This window comes from Camelus bactrianus, chromosome 25, assembly GCF_048773025.1.
Source record: "Camelus bactrianus isolate YW-2024 breed Bactrian camel chromosome 25, ASM4877302v1, whole genome shotgun sequence".
Lineage (NCBI taxonomy): Eukaryota > Metazoa > Chordata > Mammalia > Artiodactyla > Camelidae > Camelus > Camelus bactrianus.
The window spans coordinates 40,840,384-40,847,050 of record NC_133563.1 but is presented as its reverse complement, the minus strand read 5'-3'; the positions used below and the strand labels follow the sequence as shown (position 1 = coordinate 40,847,050).

The window sequence follows — 6,667 nt, the reverse complement described above, 5'->3', positions numbered from 1 at the left end:
GGAGCCAGGACTGTCTCATTGCCCCAAGGATCCCTAATGCCTAGTGAGATGCCTTATAAAGCTGGTACTTAACGAGCACATCGGTCAAATGGAAAAACCTGATCAAAAAAAGGCCCTCATTTTTCAGACATGCCTACTTGAGCACATAGGGTAAAATGACATGTCTTCTTGGATTTGCTGTCAAATACTTCAACAAAGGACAAATAAAAGAACAAAGGTCTGAATAATGGAAATATGGAAAAGTTTGTGAATTCCTTAATCTGGGTGATGGGCTGATTGTACTATACTTACTGATGTATACTTAAGTTAGTTTATAATTTTACTGTCATTAGCTGAATAGCAAGTATTAATACGTATTAATTGAAATCCTTAGAACTGAACAAACTTACCCCACACAAAATCCTTAATATCCTAGTAGTTTGTCTTTCAGAAATCTTTTCCCACAAAGACAAGAAAAAAGGGAAAGGCAGATCCGTGCAGTATTTCCACGTTGTCAAAAGACCAAAGGCCGATACAAAAGAAGAGATTGTAAAAAAGATAAAGAGGCTGAAATCAATGTCCGGAAAACCTAGCTAACAATCCTAAATGGCCCAACTTAACTAACCTCAGCACTGCTGCATCAAGAATGGGGCAAATAGCACCTAGTGGATTTTTTTTTAATAAATAAATAATAATCCAGTTCCTACCACAGGCAATTATGAGAAGACTGAGTATAATTTCTAACACAAACTAGTGTACAAATCATAATTTCTACTTGATTCAAACCGCTTCTTCTATAAAATTTGAATCTTTTTATTATTAAGACAGATTTGTGGCCTATGACCTAGTGATAAAATTTTCAACTGGCTTGTATTAAAAAAGTTCACCATTATGAGAGTTTATTACATCAAGTATTCCTTTTTGGGAAACCCATGTGCCTTGTCACTCTCTTTCATAAGATTTCCTGTGGAAAATTCAATCCTTCATTCAGGAAAAGGCTGAGCAATATATCTCATGGAAAACCTTCATAAACTGCAACACAAGAAAATGAAAATGACAGTGAGCAGCCCGTGAAGCCGGCAGACACACAGTGCACGGCTGTGTTCCCGCCGTGACTTTCTGTAACCAGCAGGGAAAATGTGCATTTCAAGAAATAGACATAAACACTTTTCAGGACCTGAGCACACAATTTCCCTTTCAGGGTTTAGTGGGCTTCCATTTAATTCTATGAGAAATGTTTAAAACAACAGAACAACAGCTGAGATAGGGTTTAAAGTAACTTTTATGTCTTAGTGAAAATAAAGCCAACTTATAGTTATCATTTTTACTTTATTTGATCTCACTCTCTTACTTTACCTCCCCAACCTACTCCACAAAATGATGGTGAACATCCCCTCCTGGGTCAGAAGGCTAAGTAGAAAGTACCAATCAAATGGAGGTGTGCTTTGTTGTTTTATTTTTCAAAACAAACAAGTTTCATTCATGTGATTTAATAATTAACATCAGAAACAAAGTCTACTCAATAAATGGTAGACAAAATATGTCATCATAGCTGCTCATCAGGTTTGGCCCCACGTTACACACATTTACATGGACATGTGACATGTGCTGTCATGGGACATGGTGAGTGGGGACAGGGCCTCTGCTCTCACAGGGAACACAACCTGGTAGGGGAGGTGGTGTTCAATCATTGCCCTTTTTTTTTTAATGTACTTACAAATTATGGGAAATGCTATTTAAAAAGAACAAAATGAATCAATGAAAGTGAAAAATACAAGGACAGTATTTAGGCTGAGGGAAGACAGGGAAACTCTTTAAAGAGATGACACTCCACTGAGACCCAATGGACAACTCCGGTGCTGCAGGTGAAGGGCAGGGACACATTGATAAAGGGCTGATATCCAGAATATACCAAAATCTCTTTAAACTCAACAAGAAGGATGAACAACCTGATTAAAAAATGAGCAAAATGCCTGAACACAGACCTCATCAAAGAAGAAATCTAGATGCCAAAGAAGTTTATGGAAAGATGCTCCACAGCATCTGTCATCAAGGGGATGCAGACTGAAACAGCGAGGTACCACTGCACACCTGTCAGAACTGCCAAAACGCAGAACACTGACAGCACCGAATGCTGGTGAGGATGTGGAGCGTCAGGAATTCTCATGCATTGCTGGTGGGAATGTAAAATGGCCCAGATACTTTGGAAGACGGTCTGGCAATTTTTTACAAAACTAAACGTACTCCTAACATATGATCCGGGTACTGTGCTCCTTGGTGTTTACTCGACGAAATGGAAACTTATGTCCACACACAAAACTGCATACAGATGTTAATAGCAGCTTTATTCATAATCACCAGAACTCAGAAGCAACTAAGCTGTTCTTCAGTAGGTGAATGGATAAACTGTGGTCCAGCCAGAAAATGGACTATTATTTGGTGCTAAAATGAAATGAGTTATCAAGGCATGGAAAGACATGGTGGAACCTTAAATGCATATTACTAAGTGAAAGAAGCCAATCTGGGAAGGTTCCGCAACTGTCTGATTCCAACTGTATGGTGTTCTGGGAAAGGCAAAACCACAGAGACTAAAAGATCAGTGGCTGTCAGAGGCTAGAGGGGAAGGAGCAATGAATGAGGTGCAGCACGGAGCATTTTAAGGTCACTAAGACAGACTACTCTGTATGATGCTGTGACGGTGGATACATGTCATTGCACATCTGTCGAAACCCACAGAGTGCACACCACCAAGTGTAAATCCTAGTGTCAAGTCTGGGCTCTGGGTGATGATGATTTGTCAGTGCAGGTTCACCCATTGTCGCAAATGCACGCTCTGGTGCAGGCATCAATAGTGAGGAGGCTGTGGGGACAAACTGCAGTTCATACACCGAATCCAGCCCCAGCCACCTCTGTTAATAACACTCTGTGGGTGTGTGGAATGTCCGGCTGCTCTGGCGTCTGAACAGCAGAGCTGAGCAACTGCACCAGAGATCAGGAGGTTTGCAGACCCTGAAATACTTACTCCCAAGCCCTTGACAGAAAAAGTCTGCTGAGCCCTGTTCTAAACGAATCAGAATTCACCCTGATGAGACAGGACAGCAGGGCCCAAACCAGGCATGGTTAATGGGACTGAAGCAATGTTTTAGTTCCAACACCTTTGCTGAAGTCGTGCAGATCCAGCAACAGACTGTAGCCAGGAAGCGTCTGCAGAAGGAGTCGGTAGCAGGCCTTCCCGCCAGGCTCCGGGATGCTGGGGGCCGCGCGCTGCACGGGGGCCACCCACTTGAAGAAGACGGACTTGCAGTGGAAGCCGATCAACTCATAGAGCTCGGAGAGGATGCTGCACTGCTGAATTCTCTCCTAGGAATGCTGAAGCACAGGGAGAAAAGCAACAAGCATCTGAACGAAACATGTAATTGAAAAAAGACCCGTAAAAAATTTTCCCTTAAAACAGAGACCCAACGACACAGGAAGGAAGAGGAAGGCTGACTTCATACACTGATGGGACCGGATGCAGAAATGCAGGGAAGCAGTGCTGTGCAGACGCTCCAGACCCCCTCTGGGCCCCACCTTTCCGAGTTCCGCCTCTCCTTTTAATAGAAAGGTTCGTATTCCCTGAAACAGAGGAATCTGCTACCTAAACATGGGACACAGAGACGGGAAAGAGGAAAAGGAAGGGAAAGTAAAGGAACAACAGTTCATCTAGACCCTAGGGTTTGGGTGGGACTTTCACCAAACACACAACCTCTCAAAGCACAGAGCACACAGTGAGAGGCTGACAGAGTGACTGCGACTTCTGCTCCTTAAACACCAGCTACCTGCCAGCACACGCTGTGCCCGTTACTGAATCATTACAATCATTTCAGAAACTATTACTACCCCGGCTCACAGGCAAGGAAATCTGAAACTCGGGGAGGAATTATTATCATCCTGGACAAATTCCCAAGGCCCAGAAGTGTCAGAGCCTCCGGCAGACCCTGGACTAAAATGCTCCTCATCACCACGGGCCCTGAGCCTCAGGCTGAGGCCACGTCAGGTCTGCACGGGCCCAGAGCACGAGTCTGTGGGACAGGGAGTGGTCCCACTTGAAGTGCGAGGCCAAGGCCCTCAGGAACCTATGTAATGAAACCAAATCCCCAAACTCATTTCCAACGCACTGCCCTGTCCGGGAGGACTGCTCGGCACATCTGGCTTATCACCTGTGCACAGGCTGTGCAAGGGGCCCAGACAGTGACGTGACGTCCCAATGGAAGTGGCTCGGAGACCGCTTCATCACAGGACAGACTCTCCCGGCTTCCAACGTTAACTCTCCATTCCATTTCCAACTGGAAAGTAAGTTTAGAGTTGTTTTCCTCTCCAGAAACAAAGAGAGTGGTAACATCAGTGGGAAACTCAAGACTGAGGAAGAGTCTCCTGGCCATTTGGAAGGACAGGCTGGGGAGGGAACTGAGACGGGGATCAGAAAGACCCTTGTTCCAGTCCAAAGTCTGCACATCACTCGCTTTGACAGTTTCCTTATTAATACAGGTGATAAAATCTAATTATGATTGTTGGGAAAACTAAATGAAATAACGTATGCCACTAGCATAGGTGTAAAATCCTCCATGAGTGTTCCAGAAATGGACGTGACCATGGTTAGATACTGTCTGCCAAGTCTTGTGTGTTAAGTTCACATCAGCCAGCCAGAGATGTGCCAGAGAATGCCTCACCAGCTAGCAGCCTTCTCCAGCTTGGAAACTCACAGTGTCTGAAGAACAGGCAGTGGTGGATGCTTTGGGACACTCTGGAGGTAGCACTCCAGTGATGACTTTAAAAAGCTGGGGAGAATTTAGGGGACCATACAGTTCAAATACAGAAAACTCATTCCATGTCTACAAATATTCATCTCTAGCCATGATGATTCAGAGAGGAAATACATATTCAAACGTACATCATTTTCCCACATAAGTGCATCAAAACAATTTGGAAAGAATGTAACTTTCTTCTCTAGATCACACAGTGGGTATTACAAGGTTTGTACTGAAAACCCTACGTGTAAATCATCTGCAAACGTAACTGGGTCCATTATCAGTCATCATCATTCGAAGGGAAGGATGGAAAAGAACAAAGCCAAGCTAATACGCTCCGGTATTTTGTTGGGTTACAATGTCACAGAGGAGACGGACAGGTCATCAAGGAACCACTCTGCCGTGATCACGGAGCTGGGGAGCGGGATGGGCGGCAAGATGTATGGCGCAGCCGTAGCTGTGCCCGCACTTCTAGGCAGGTACCCAGTCACTTCGACAAGGTGTCAAAAGTGTATGCCCACGTCCTCATCACCTGTCATGCATTAAAGAGAAATGGAAACCTATAAACGGCCAATAACCTCGGTGGGTACACCGTCCAAAGTGCAAAGTCACAGTTTGACAACTGGCCATCCCGGTTCCCTGGGATTCATTCTTGGAGAACCTTAAAAACCACTCCTCTGTCCTCAAAAAGTGCTGCCTACTTGTCCTATCTTTGGCTCAGGGATACAGCACGTTCACGTAGACTTTAATGTCTGCACAGATTTGACTGTCTTTCTCCAGGTTCACTTGTCCATTCTGAAGAGGCCTGAGTTAAGTCCAAATTCCATAAGATCAATTCCCTCCAGTGACAACTCAACGAGTCTGCAATTACAAACCAACTGAACAGGACTTTCCTCAGCTAAAAATGTCACCCACCCTTCACTGTTTTCTTAATCTCCTCTCCTGGCTAATTGCAACAGACTAACACCACCCTCCACCAAGTTCCCCAACTATGTCAAATAGAAAGTAAGGTCAATAAAAGAGGAGACAACTCCATAGTCACCTCTGAATTCCTAGCATATATTAATGTCAATAAATAGAACTATGATTATGGCTTCTTTCCTTTAAAACCTTTCTGGTTATTTAAATGAGACCATGGAAGGGAGGTGTTTGGGTCCAGCATCTTGATCCAGAAGACTCTGGAGACCTTTTTCGGAATGGCTGCCCACTGATTCATTCAAAACACAACTTCTCTTTCCTGGAGGAGCTGTGATTTTCTGCCAGGAGTTTGTTGTCACTCTCATGCCAGAACAGATTTAAACTAAATACTTACATTGGATATGTTATTTTTCCCCGCTTCCAAAAAAATTGACTTTCCTTACTTCCTTGCCTTGAGGAATGCTTTTTTACTTTTCTTTCTAATTCACCCTTTTATAAAGCAGGATTCAGGATGCACTTGGCCTTACATAAGAACAGCCATCCAACTCCCAGTGTGAGAGGCCTGGGGCTCACCTCCTGCCCTCCTGTCAAGGCAACTGAAACTCAGTTCAGGAGCCAACTGGCCCCCCAGGGCTTCTAAGGCTTGTGTATCTCCCAGAATCCCTGCTTTCTGGTTTGACTTGGCTTCTGAGGATTTCCCCTCACTTTTTTGACAATTAGCTGTGCAGCTTGAAAGATGAGGAAGGAAGGTCTTATTTCTTAATCAGCATTTTAAGGAACTTATGTAATGAAGGTTTTCAAGAGTTTCTAGAACCCTCCATTGCCGAGACAGAAAACACACTAGATATTTTCTAAATCTAGGTATCATGTGCATTTTTTCTTTGCTTTTGTTTTCTTAACTGCTAACAGACATTTTTTAATTAAAAAATAAAATAAGGCCCCAAATAGGATAGAACATTGAAGAGGAAACAAAATTAAAGGGC

General features: G+C 43.8%; 1 protein-coding gene across 8 annotated transcripts in view; it reads right to left on the bottom strand.

Moving 5' to 3' along the window:
* Window positions 1-2,303: 2,303 nt before the first annotated feature.
* Window positions 2,304-6,667, bottom strand: part of LOC141575060 (trafficking protein particle complex subunit 9-like) — a 144,816-nt gene continuing 140,452 nt past the window's right edge. For all 8 annotated transcript variants that reach the window (XM_074353234.1, XM_074353236.1, XM_074353230.1 and 5 more), the window contains one exon: window positions 2,304-3,348. The gene's annotated coding sequence lies outside the window, so the exon portion shown is untranslated. The remainder of the gene's footprint in view (window positions 3,349-6,667) is intronic.